The sequence below is a fragment of the Aquarana catesbeiana genome, linkage group LG02 (genome assembly GCF_042186555.1).
Source record: "Aquarana catesbeiana isolate 2022-GZ linkage group LG02, ASM4218655v1, whole genome shotgun sequence".
Classification (NCBI taxonomy): Eukaryota; Metazoa; Chordata; class Amphibia; order Anura; family Ranidae; genus Aquarana; species Aquarana catesbeiana.
Genome location: NC_133325.1, coordinates 429,333,124 through 429,345,647, shown reverse-complemented (window position 1 = coordinate 429,345,647; position 12,524 = coordinate 429,333,124). Strand labels below are relative to the sequence as shown.

Genomic DNA, 12,524 nt, shown 5'->3' with positions numbered 1-12,524 from the left:
CTTACCACAGGTGAATACCTTATCCCAGTAGTGCCTCCTATTGAAGAGAATCAAACGGTATTTCCGTATACCGGACAAGACCAGCTAGATATAATCACAGCAATTACCACACTCACAAGATCCTCTCAGTACTGAGGAGATAGCTTTGCACATTTAGACTCTGCATGATCTCTTTTTGTGTTCACCAAGAAGCTATCTGTGTTATTCTGGGCGAGTATACAATTTATATATGGTCATCACTAACCAATCATAATATGGAAGATGGGAGTGGTTAATACAGGGGTGTAAATTTCATATCATTACTGGTCAGATGATTAACCTTTCACAAAATGGCTGACATAGGTCACTACAGTAACTTATACCATCTGCTTCCCTGTTTCAGGTCTCATTACACAGGAAAGGTGGTCCAGACATACTGAGCCACAATTGTTTAGACAGTACAGAATAAAACTGCTTACGCGAGCTATATTTTCCTATATGTGTGCTTTAAGTCTGATAAAAGTGAAGATATATGAATTTATATGACTTTATGGCCGCACAAAATGGAGTCACTTCTGTTCAGTCATATTACTACACTTGTGTATATGTATTGAGATTGGGCTGTGCTGGCTTGACACCTGCTAGAATTCGTTCTAAAAAAAGACGGGTTGTTGAGACCCAATTCAAGTGAATCAGGGAGTGCATTTGGGATTTGGGAAATCGATTCCCTTGATGGTGTTTTTTTTTTGTGTGGGATAGTTGGTTGATATTTCAGATATCGGAGTGATATCAGAATGTATAGGACACTTATCACCAGAAACTGTGACAAACTCGGTGCAGTCCTTAAAACTACATTTTCATACATTCGTCCGCTGAGAGACTGATGGCGAATGGTCAACCACACTGGACGGACACATATCTTGAGGTTTGCCAACGTGTATATTAGTCTCTAATTGTGAGCACGAATCCGTATCAATTGGATCTGCCTGTGTTAAAAACAAGTCATCATCATCTTTATGATCATCATGAGTACATGGCATGGTAGGCTGAGAAATTTTCTCTTGAAAATTCGACTGCGGCACTAACTCGGCAACAGGATGGTCATTCGTTTCAGTATCTTTAGTCGTTTTAGAACTGCCCATATACCCTTTTTTGCATCCATAAGCTCCAGTCTCTGGGGTTCTTGCTGTTTTGACCTCTCCATTCTCTCTGTTCTGCTCAGTTGACCTGGAAGAGAGGTCTGATCCCCTAGCTTGTGTCCACTTTGCTTTGTTGCCATACCTGCATTTTTGTCACCGTTTTCAGCATCACTACTCAATCTCCTTTTCTCTGTCTCCTTAGGTCTGGACCGTCGATAAAACTGTTTATCCTGGCAAGTCAAATACTTAGTAACTTTTACTAAAAGTGACTGTGGTGAAATCAGTTTTGAGTTACGCTTTCTAGTCTCAACAAGTCCCGCGGACTTGCCATAATTCCGTAATTCGGCCAAGCTATCAGGTGATCTTAGGGACAGATGAAAAGCTTTGCGGGGAGCCTTTTTCAAACTTAGTTTTTCAACAGTGGAAGCTGGTTCAGGACACTTGTGTATTTTATTTGGTGGCACCACAGCAGGGGAAGCTTTACCTGGGCTTCCATTCTTCCTAACATGTCCCTGGCCTTTTAAAGGACTTTTAGCTTTGTTTGCTTTCGCAGTTTCCTTTGTGTTGCTGGAGATTTTGTGTTCCTACATTTGGCATGGAAAGAAACTGGTTCTTTAGCTAATTTGGGCTGTTTTATTTTAGTGTCTGTTTCTGCGACAAACTCATGAGATCTTTTTTCATAAAACGCGCTGGAATTCACATTCTCATGTGCTGCTTTATTAACACCATGATCTTTTCTAGATGGGGTGTTTGCAGTAGAGGTTGCTAGTTTAAATTGCTGTTCTGCATCTTTAGCTGCACTCTATTATTTCATCAGAAACATAGTCGGTGTCATACCCCCACTGATTGAGATCATTGTTTTGGTCAAAGTCCCCAATATTGTTGGTCTCTGGCCTTGAGGATTTATTTTCTTGGACAAAATTAGGCTTAGTCTCCTCCAACAGCGAGTCACTCCAAGCAGAACATATATCATCCTCGGTTTCAAATTCAAAACATTGTGAATCATACTCCTCAAAGCTTGGATTGCAAGGCTCAGACTTGATCTGGTCTCTGTACTGGTTTTTCTGAAGTATTTTGACCAATGTCCTGCTTTTGTATTGAAATAGATTTGCAAACAGGTTCTTCTTCTGGGTCAGTGTCATCTGAGATTGTTCTAATATGATCAGATTTTGCTTTGGAGGAAATATCATCCTCCCCAATAGCTCTGGTTGCCCCTTTAACTTTCCTTTTTATAGAATACTCTGGTACATCAGACCCCTGCTGATTTGAATCAGCAGAAAAATTGGACCCTTTCATCTGTGCCACCTTGACACACTCTTTCTGAGATTTTCATCACTGTCAACTAAATCCTCTGACTCACATTCATTACTGCAACTTTTTGCTTTTAGCAACAAATCTTTCTGCTCTTTAGCCATTTCATATGGCCTTTGTGCAGTGCTGGAGTTCCCTTCACTGCTGCTTATTTTACTTTCAGCCACTACATTTGCTGTGGTTGGCTTCAAACTTGGAGCATTTGCAATGACTTTAGATATTTTGGATTGCCATCCTGCTGCCAGTCTTTTTGGTTCCTTTTGGGCAGAAATAAACATACTTGCATCATCTAACTTTTCCTGTTTAATATGGGTCTTTAGGTATGAACTACAGTCAGGTGCCTCTCTTTCGTATTTATTTTTAATTGTTTCCTACGTTCTAAGGGGTGGAGAGGAACATCAAGTAAGTTATGTGGAGAAGTAATGCTGGATCCATAACATTCTGCATCCATTTTTTCTGTCTTAATAAAGGGAACAGCCTGGATCAGGCTTGCTGGACTTTGATCAGCGGAAGAACTAGGAATGCTGCATACCTCATCCTTAATACTTTTAATGACTTGAGTGAGACAGGTTTGCAATCCTTGAACCTCAGACTAAGATCCAAGTTTCTTAATAAATTTCCTCTGATAACTAGGTTGAATTTGTCTAAATATTGTTTGCAAGCTGCTTGCTGCCCCAGCTGAAAACCTTCTTGTAAAAAGCTCCTAATTAATTGCATGCAAGCAAATTGCACAGAGGAAGGAGTCTGAGAAATGAGGGAAGAAGTTAATGCTGGAGGTGGATGTAACTCTTGGGCTTTTGACTGGAAGCAGGGAACCCTTGACAATGGCTTCAACCCACTTGTGCGAGCTGTTCCAGAGGAAATGAAGGCACTTTTTACTTTGATGCAGTTCAATGATAGCAACCAAGACTCTGACAAAGAATTCTGTTACTTTGTCACACTGGCTGCGTGCCTGAGTGAAGACAACCTTTATTTTAGTGTACAGTTGGTGAATCACTTCCATAATGTAAGTGACTCCTAAGTCTTTAAGGTCTATGACAGATTGAACATAAGGGATGAACCATAGAAAGGTGCTACTGTGGACACGTATATCCTGACCAATGTCAGATTGGAGTATGCTAGCAAGGCTCAGCATATCTTCATACATATTAGGACAATAGTCTGGGCAAATTGCACTTTTCCAACCAGCTTCCTACAAAGTAATAACAAAAGGAAAAAAATTACAACACAGCATTAAAAAATGCAGTTACCAATAACTTTGTAAAACAATTTTTTTAACCAAATGAGGTCTAGAGCACATTTTTTCATTTTTGCACACATGTAATAATCTTCATTTTTGGCAATACAATTTCTTAAATCCCCAGAACATTATACATTTTCTGAAAGCAGAGGTACTGTAGAATAAAAACGATAGTTGCAAATTTTTATGTCGTGATAATTGCGCAACTATTTGTTAAATACAGATTTTTAGGAAACAAAATATAATAAATATAGCAAACACACACACACAATACAATACCCATTGTTGGTGAAATATAAAAGGTGAGGTTGCATCAAGCAAATATATACCAAACATGCCACAGATTAACCACTTGCCGACTGCAATACGTATATATACTTTGCAGGTTGCAAGTGGTTTACTGGGATTATGGCCGAAGAGAGCGGCCATAACCGTATGGTTTTTTTCAGCCAGCTTCTTGCTCTCTCTTGAAAGCGTTTAGAATGGCTCATGAGCCGCTGGAATGCTTTCAAAAGCGGTGGGTGGGCACATTCCGCCCCTCCTGCCGGAGTTGCTCGGGCTCATCATTTCCCCCGGTTTGCCAGAGAAACGATCTGATGGTGCGGGCACCTGCCTCCCATAGGCGATCAAAGAGTACATACTCTAGATTGCCTCTATGGCCTTGGAGGACCAGAGCGTCGTCATGGCATCACTTCCTGTCCAGGCAGGAAGTACTTTTTTTTTAATCTTTTTTACTTTTAAAAAGGTAAAGAAGAGATTTGGGGGTCTTTTTGACCCTAGATCTCTCCATAAAGAGGACTTGTCATCCTTATTCCTATTACAAGGGATGTTTACATTCCTTGTAAAAGGAGTAAAAGTGATAAAAAAAAAAAAAAAAATTTTTAAAAGCGCCCCCAATCCTCCGTGCTCGTGCACAAAAGCAAATACATACGTAAGTAAACGGTGTTCGCACCACACGTGAGGTATCACCTCAAAAATTAGAGCGAGAGCAATAATTCTACCACTAGACCTCCTCTGTAACTTTAAACAGGTGACCTGTAAATGCATTTAAAACGTTGCCTATGGAGATTTTGGAGTACCATAGTTTGTCACCATTCCACAAGCGTGCAAAATTTTAAAGCGTGACATTGTAGGGATCTATTTACTTGGTGTAATATCATCTTGGGTATATATTGTGTTTTGTTTTTTTTTATTTCATTAAAAGTATTTTTTCCCAAAAAATTACATTTGAAAAAATTGCAACGACCGCCATTTTATTCCCTAGGGTCTCTGCTAAAAAAAAAAAAAAAAAAAGTATAATGTTTGGGGAATCGAAGTAATTTTCTAGCAAATAATACTGAATTAACTTGTAAACAAAAAGTGCCAGAAAAGGCCTGGTCAGCAAGTGGTTGAAATTGTGTGCGCCTGTGATATTGCAAAAAAAAAAATCACCATAGGTGACACTTTGCAGCTTTTCATTTACAGCTCATTAATTTAGAATTAACTAGGAATTCTTGTGCCAGAATTATTGCTCTCACTGACGTTCTCAACAATATGTCACATGTGTGGTGCAATAGGGGTTATGGCAATTGTTTTAAATACATTTTTTTTTCCTTTTAATTTAAATTTTACTTGATTACCAACACAAAAGGATTATAAAAAAAAAACATGTAATTGCATTGGGCAGATGACAGATACTCTTTATGGAGACATTAGGGGTCTAACCAAGCACAGATCGGCTTGGCGAGATGTGTCCCCTTGCTGTACAGGCCAAAAAATGGTGGATCTGAAAATCGTAAGTGCCAAAATCATTGTTACTTCCAGTTCCAATGTTTACATGTGAAAACAAGGCATGGATTTACCTCAGTTTCACATCGCTCTCCCCTAAAGCCGCCGGTTGTGGTCCCGGGCTACCAGTAAGAGGGAGAAAGCCCAGGAACCATGGAGGGAGGGGGCAGCACCACACTGCTGGCTCTGTTAAAATGTTCAGCAGCTAGGGAGCCAACGCATCACTTTCACCTTCAAGCAGGGAGCCAGTTGAACAAAAAACACACAAGCTGATGACTGCTACTTCAGCCTTCAGCGTGTGATTAAAAGGTTCACTCTTTGGACAAATGTACACCTGTTTATTATTGACAATCTGTATGTTTAAACAGGACCCCCCACCCTTCCTACTCTATAAACTTGTTAAGAATGTATAAAGGGTAAATAATCATACTTACTTATATCCTTGTGATCTTGCACACATGGCATAAAATAAACAAAACATTTCCCAAGATCTTATAAGATCTTGGGGGAGAAGTTCAATTAATGTTACTTTGTATGGCACATACTTGCTCTTCGTATATCAGCAATATGACAGTGCTGCAAGAGCTTGCGGTTTAGGTACTAGATTTCCCCTAAAGGCATTGTTCCCTTCCCAGGGGGGATCTGAGCAGCTGGGGCTACCTCGCCACTGCTTTCATGGAGGCCAGAAAGTGGGATACAAAACAGGTAAGTAAAGCAAAAAATATGTCTACAAAATAGTTAGGAAATGTTACATAAGCATGCATTTTTTCTCACAATTTTATCAAAAGGGGAAAAGGTCTGCTTTAAGAGTTTTACCTTTTTAAGTTTTTCAGTATTAAAACTGTACACAGCTTAACTGCATGTCACAAAGTCATCATCATCTGGATCAGGTCCACATTTTGTCGTCCTAACAGAAAAGCATGACAAGAATAAACATTTCAATGCAACAGAAAAGCATGAAAAAAACAGTAGAGTTATTCATAGACCCTGGGTATAGGCTCATATTTTTATGTGATTGGACACTGGCAAAGCTTTTGAAAACACACCCCCTGGGCGCCTCCCCATAACACTATCACAATCCCTGAGTCTTCAGTATTGTAGCAAGCAATGTAAAGTAACAAAGCCATAGAGGCCAGCGTGTCCTTTACAGTGCTCCAAGATATGGAATTTACAGTGCCTTGAAAAAGTATTTATACCCCTTGAAATTTTCCACATTTTGTCATGTTATAACCGAAAACGTACATGTATTGTATTGGGATTTTGTGTGATAGATTACAAAGTGGCACATAATTGTGAAGTGGAAGGAAAACGATAAATGGTTTTAAATTTTTTTTTTACAAATAAATATCTGAAACGTGTGGTGTGCATTTGTCAATTCTTTGTAGAACCACCTTTCGCTCCAATTACAGCTGCAAGTCTTTTTGGAGATGTCTCTACCAGCTTTGCACAGCTAGAGAGTGACATTGGTAGGTTTCCAGTTGTGCCATACTCTTTCCATTTTTGGATGATGGATTGAACAGTGCTCTGTGAGATGTTCAAAGCTTGGGATATTTTTTTTTTATAACCTAACCCTGCTTCAGGTGGGTTTACACTGGTGCGAAAAAAAGCTCCGACATTAGGAGCTCATGTCGCGTATAAATCAATGTTTCCCTATGGGAGCCGTCTTAACTGGTCCGACATAAGTCCATCCAACTTTGAAAATGCTCCCTGCACTACTTTGGTCCGACTTTGATCCTATTTCAGCAAATTGAATATCATTGAAGTCGGATCAAAAGTCGCCGTCTTGCCTGATCCGACTTTGGCATGCGAATTGTGCTCTGATGATCTTGAGGGGGAACTCCACGCCAAATTTTAAATAAAAAAACGGCATGGGTTCCCCCTCCAAGAGCATAGCAGGCCCTTCGGTTTTAAGGGGAACCCCCTACGCCATAAAAAAACGGCATGGGTTCCCCCTCCAAGAGCATAGCAGGCCCTTTGGTTTTAAGGGGAACCCCCTACGCCATAAAAACGGCGTGGGGGTCCCCCCAAAATCCATACCAGACCCTTATCCAAGCACACAGCCCGGCCGGTCAGGAAAGGGGGTGGGGACGAGCGAGCGCCCCCCCTCCCGAACCGTACCAGGCCACATGCCCTCAACATAGGGGAGTGGGTGCTTTGGGGCACTCTGCCGCCCCCCCACCCCAAAGCACCTTGTCCTCTTGTTGATGAGGACAAGGGCCTCTTCCCGACAACCCTGGTCGTTGGTTGTCGGGGTCTATGGGCAGGGGGCTTATGGGAATCCGGGAGCCCACTTTAATAAGGGGGCCTCAGATCCAGTCCCCCGCCCTATGTGAATGAGTATAGGGTACATCGTACCCCTACCCATTCACCTGGGGGAAAAAAGTGTCATAAAAAAAACACACTAGACTGGTTTTTAAAGTAATTTATTTGGCCGTTCCGGGGGTCTCTCTGACTTCTCTGCTCTCTCCGGCATCTTCTCCCGCTCTCCGGTGTCTTTTGCCGGGTTTCTCCGCCATCTTCTGCTGTTTTGCTAGCATTGGCCCGGTCTTCTCCGTCTTCTTCCCTCCGGTCTTCTTCCGATGTTGACACGACGCTCTCTCCCGATGTAATGCCGCGTGTGCAGTGTGCAACGACTTATATAGGCATTAGGGCGTGGTCACCGGGTGATGTCCAGGGATATCCAGGGACCCCGCCCCTTATGACATCACCGCCCCATCACGCCCCGGGGTTCCCAGATTCCGATAAGCCCCCCCGCCAGGGTTGTCGGGAAGAGGCCCTTGTCCTCATCAACATGGGGTCAAGGTGCTTTGGGGTGGGGGGGGACCGCAGGGCCCCCTTGCCCCAAAGCACTCACCCCTCATGTTGAGGGCCTGTGGCCTGGTACGGTTCGGGAGGGGGGGCGCCCTTTGCTGACCAGCCTGTGTACTCGCATAAGGGTCTGGTATGGATTTTGGGGGGTCCCCCTTAAAATCCAGATCAGACCGAAGGGCCTGGCATGCTCTTGGAGGGGGAACCCATGCCAGTTTTTTATTTAAAATTTGGTGTGGAGTTCCCCCTTAAGATTCATACCAAACACAGTGCCTGGTATTGGCGGGGATCCAAGTCGGATCCCCGTTCATTGAAGTCGGGCGCCTCTCTGACTTCAAGTCGCATCCAAAGTAGGACGAGTGTCGTGTCGCATCAGTGTAAACCCGGCCTCAAACTTCTCCACAACTTTATCCCTGACCTGTCTGGTGTGTTCCTTGGCCTTCAATAATGCTGTTTGTTCACTTAGGTTCTCTAACATACCTCTGAGGCCTTTGTAGAACAGCTGTATTTATAATGAGATTAAATTACACACAGATGGACTCTATTTACTAATTAGGAGACTTCTGAACGCAATTGGTTCCACTAGATTTTAGTAAGGGGTATCAGAGTAAAGGGAGCGGAATACAAATGCACACCAACTTTTCAAATATTTGTAAAAAAAATTTAAACCATTTATCATTTTCCTTCCACTTCACAATTATGTGGCACTTTGTGTTGGTCTATCACACAAAATCCCAATAAAATACACTTACGTCTTTGGTTGTAACATGGCAAAATTTCATGGGGTATGAATACTTTTTCAAGGCACTGTGAAAAAAAAAAAAAAAAAAATATATATATATATATATATATATATATATATATATATATATATATATATATATATATATATATATATATATATATATATATATATATATATATATTTTTTTTTTTTTTTCTTTTTATCTTACATTTATCTTTATCTTACATTTTTTTCTTTTAGAACAGTTTTTATCGATCTATATAGATACTACAAAACATATGAAAATAAAACCAACATAACCTTCAGGAACAACCCTCTAACTTTTGCAAAATGCTCACTATACAGAAAACATGAAAAAAACAATGTTCGGGACCTAAATTCTTTAATAAACTACTGGAGCAAGCCCTTGCACTGAAAAACCATAATCAGCTGATGCAGTGACAACCACATGACAGAACTTGGCAAACATGGTAACTGCAGTTAGCAGCCTTGCATACCTGGGAGACAGATGTTTGGTGCTGAAAGACCCGGGAATGCCACAGATCAGACAGATCAAAAAAGGGCTCCCATCATTTGAGAATATGCTTAATATATAACCTTGTCACTCCAACATGCAGTAATAGCACTGGCTACTAGGGCCACTTAAGGAAACGTATGGGGCCAATCTCACAAAACAAATAAAGTTGTGCAAGTAAATTCTGACTGCCTGCAAAACATTCACAAAAAAAAAAAGGCAGCACAATATTCTCACCCAGAAGGATAATAAAACCTTTAAAAGAAAAGGCAGGACAAGGTTGTCAGACCACTTTGTCCTGATGTAAAATGAAGAACAGTGACTAGGACTGAGCTGCCAGTTCCGACATTCTCCAAGCCAGAGACAAGTTGATAAGAAAAGTCAGCTGCGCTGTGTGAATGGCCCCACCTGTGACGTGCCCCAGAAGGCCGTGGGAAGGGAAGAGGGTACCAACTTCCAGTGAAAGTGATCCAACCTAAAGTGGGACCAAGACCACAGTAGCAGTGAAAACTAAGAGACTCTCGATCTCTCTCTCTAAAAGTGGTTGTAAACCCTTACGATCCACCTATAATAAGGCTTACCTGTAGCTACCCCGGATATCTCCTAAACCTGCACGGTTTAGGAGATATCCCCTGTATCTGTATGTGCCGACGTTATCGGCATGAGTACGTGCCGTTGCTTCAGTGAGTGTGCTGTTACCGGTGGCTCCCGCATATATGCGCAGGAGTGACATCATCGTGGCTCCGGGAGCGTGGTTGCTGGCTGGTGCTGTGTAGGGGCACTGCAGCGGGGGCTTCAATCTCAGGTGAGTATTACATAATGAGTTAGTATGCTAAGCTCATTATGCCTTTGTCTTCTGCTCTTTTTTTTTTTTTCTATGTGGGTTTACAACCACTTTAAGGGAAAAGAACGATCAGTCACATCTGGCTTTGCCCCTCTGCAGCACTCTGGTATAGAATTGAGCAAACAGGATTGCATTGAATGATGCGATCGTGAATAAGAACAGTAAGAAAAGACAACAGAGCCTCTTGGATTTGTATAGACACTTTCTTTAAAAAAGGAGAAGTCCAGCCTGAGCTTTTTAGGCTGGGCTTCTCCTAAAGGGTCACAGGAGTGCAATTCGTTTTGCACTCCTGTGACCTGTTTTCAGCGGAGAGCGGTCTGAAGTCCGCTCTCCACTGACGTCTCCATAATCGGTTGAGGCAGCGCGTCATCCCGACTTAGGAAGTCTGGATCCACCAGCTGTCTGGACTGATGGCAGTCTCAGCCTCTCAGCGAGCCGCCGAGACTGCCTCTCCCAGCACTCCAATCAACGTCGAGGAGCAGAGCAGGAGAGATCCTGACACAGTCAGCAGCTCTCCGCTCGGGGAGGTGAGAGAATTGAGCCATCGACGATGATTGGTGGTGTGGTTTTCAGTGAAGAAGTGGTGGGGGACAGATGCAGCATCAGTCTGATGCTGCATCCACCTAGGTAAGTATAACAAGGAAAAAAACAAACAAAACAAAAAAAAACATACTTCTCTTTTAATCTTGAAACAAAACACACACAAAAAAAAAACCTTGTGGAGGTAAGTCAGAATGGCTTTTCCTTCTGTTAATGTGGCCATCAGCATCAGAGTTAAGCTGGATGAGCAGCAGTAACATTGTCCATGATGCAGCCATTTTTCCCCACTCCTGGTGTCTGTCAGAGGTTTTTCGCTGCTTATCCAGCTCATTTGTGATATCAGTGGCTATATGCACCAGACTGGAGAGTCAATTTGTTTTTATAAGAGCACTCCTCTCCTTCGTGCAGAGATACAAGGCGGACTGAATTCAGACCTGTTCTATGGATGGACTTTAAAAAAAAAAAATTTAGATTAGAGTGAACAACCTGTGACTTACTACTAAACCTAACAGTGCTATTGTATTCAGTTATATTTGTATCCAATGGTGTTTTTCCTGATGCATAGTTCGAAGCTGTTCTTTCAGATAGGGTCGCAAGATAGGGAGCAAATTTAACCACTTCAGTTCCAGGTTTTACCCCCTTCCTGACCAGGCCAATTTTGCGGTACGGCACTGCGTTGCTTTAACTGACAATTGTGCGGTCGTGCGACTTTGCACCCAAATAAAATTTAGGTCACTTTTTGCCCACAAATAGAGCTTTCTTTTGGTGGTATTTGATCACCTCTGCGGTGAAAAAAAAAAAAAGGACAATTTTGAAAAAAAATATATTTTTTACTTTCTGCTATAAAACATCCCAAAAAAAATAAATACAATTTTTAAATGTAATTTCTTCATCAATGTAGGCCAATATAAATAGAAAATTCCACGCTTAGGTTAAGAATGAACTGCTGCCTCCCTATATAGAAAATTCACCTAGGTGAAATCCAGAAAAAATATATAACTCAAAAGAAAGGGAAAGTGGCGCTGTTCTACTAAGGTAATACACTGAGACCAATGATCCTGTAGTAAATGATACTACTAGTGTGATAAATAAATCTCTACTGTGATCCGCCTTGGTAAAAATGACCAATTGAAAATTGTAATGAAAACATATGAATATGATAATAAACTATATAAAAAAAATTCTAAGATGTGCTAGGAAACTGTGAATGGGCTTCTTTTTAAAGTGATGGCACTGAGCTGTGAAAAAAGCTCTATAAAGTGCCAATATGTGTACAAAAAAACGAGAATTAACTCATTTAAAGTGACGTATGCAAGCAAAAAGCAGGAAAAAAAAAAAAAGTACAATATCATACAGTATCATTTACAGCAGGATCATTGGTCTCAGTGTATTACCTTAATAGAACAGCGCCACTTTCCCTTTCTTTTGAGTCCCAAAAAAATAAAAATCGCTGATCGCTGCCATTACTAGTAAAACCAATAATAATAATAGAAAAAAAGTCCCTATATCTTTCCCCTATTTAGTAGACGCTATAACATTTGTGAAAACCAATCAATATACGCTTATTGCGATTTTTTTTACCAAAAATATGTAAAAGAATACATATTGGTCTAAACCGATGAATAAATTAGTATATT

General features: G+C 41.2%; 1 pseudogene; it reads right to left on the bottom strand.

Moving 5' to 3' along the window:
- Window positions 1-671: 671 nt before the first annotated feature.
- The window catches only part of LOC141127139 (probable helicase senataxin), a 45,373-nt pseudogene continuing 33,520 nt past the window's right edge, over window positions 672-12,524 (bottom strand).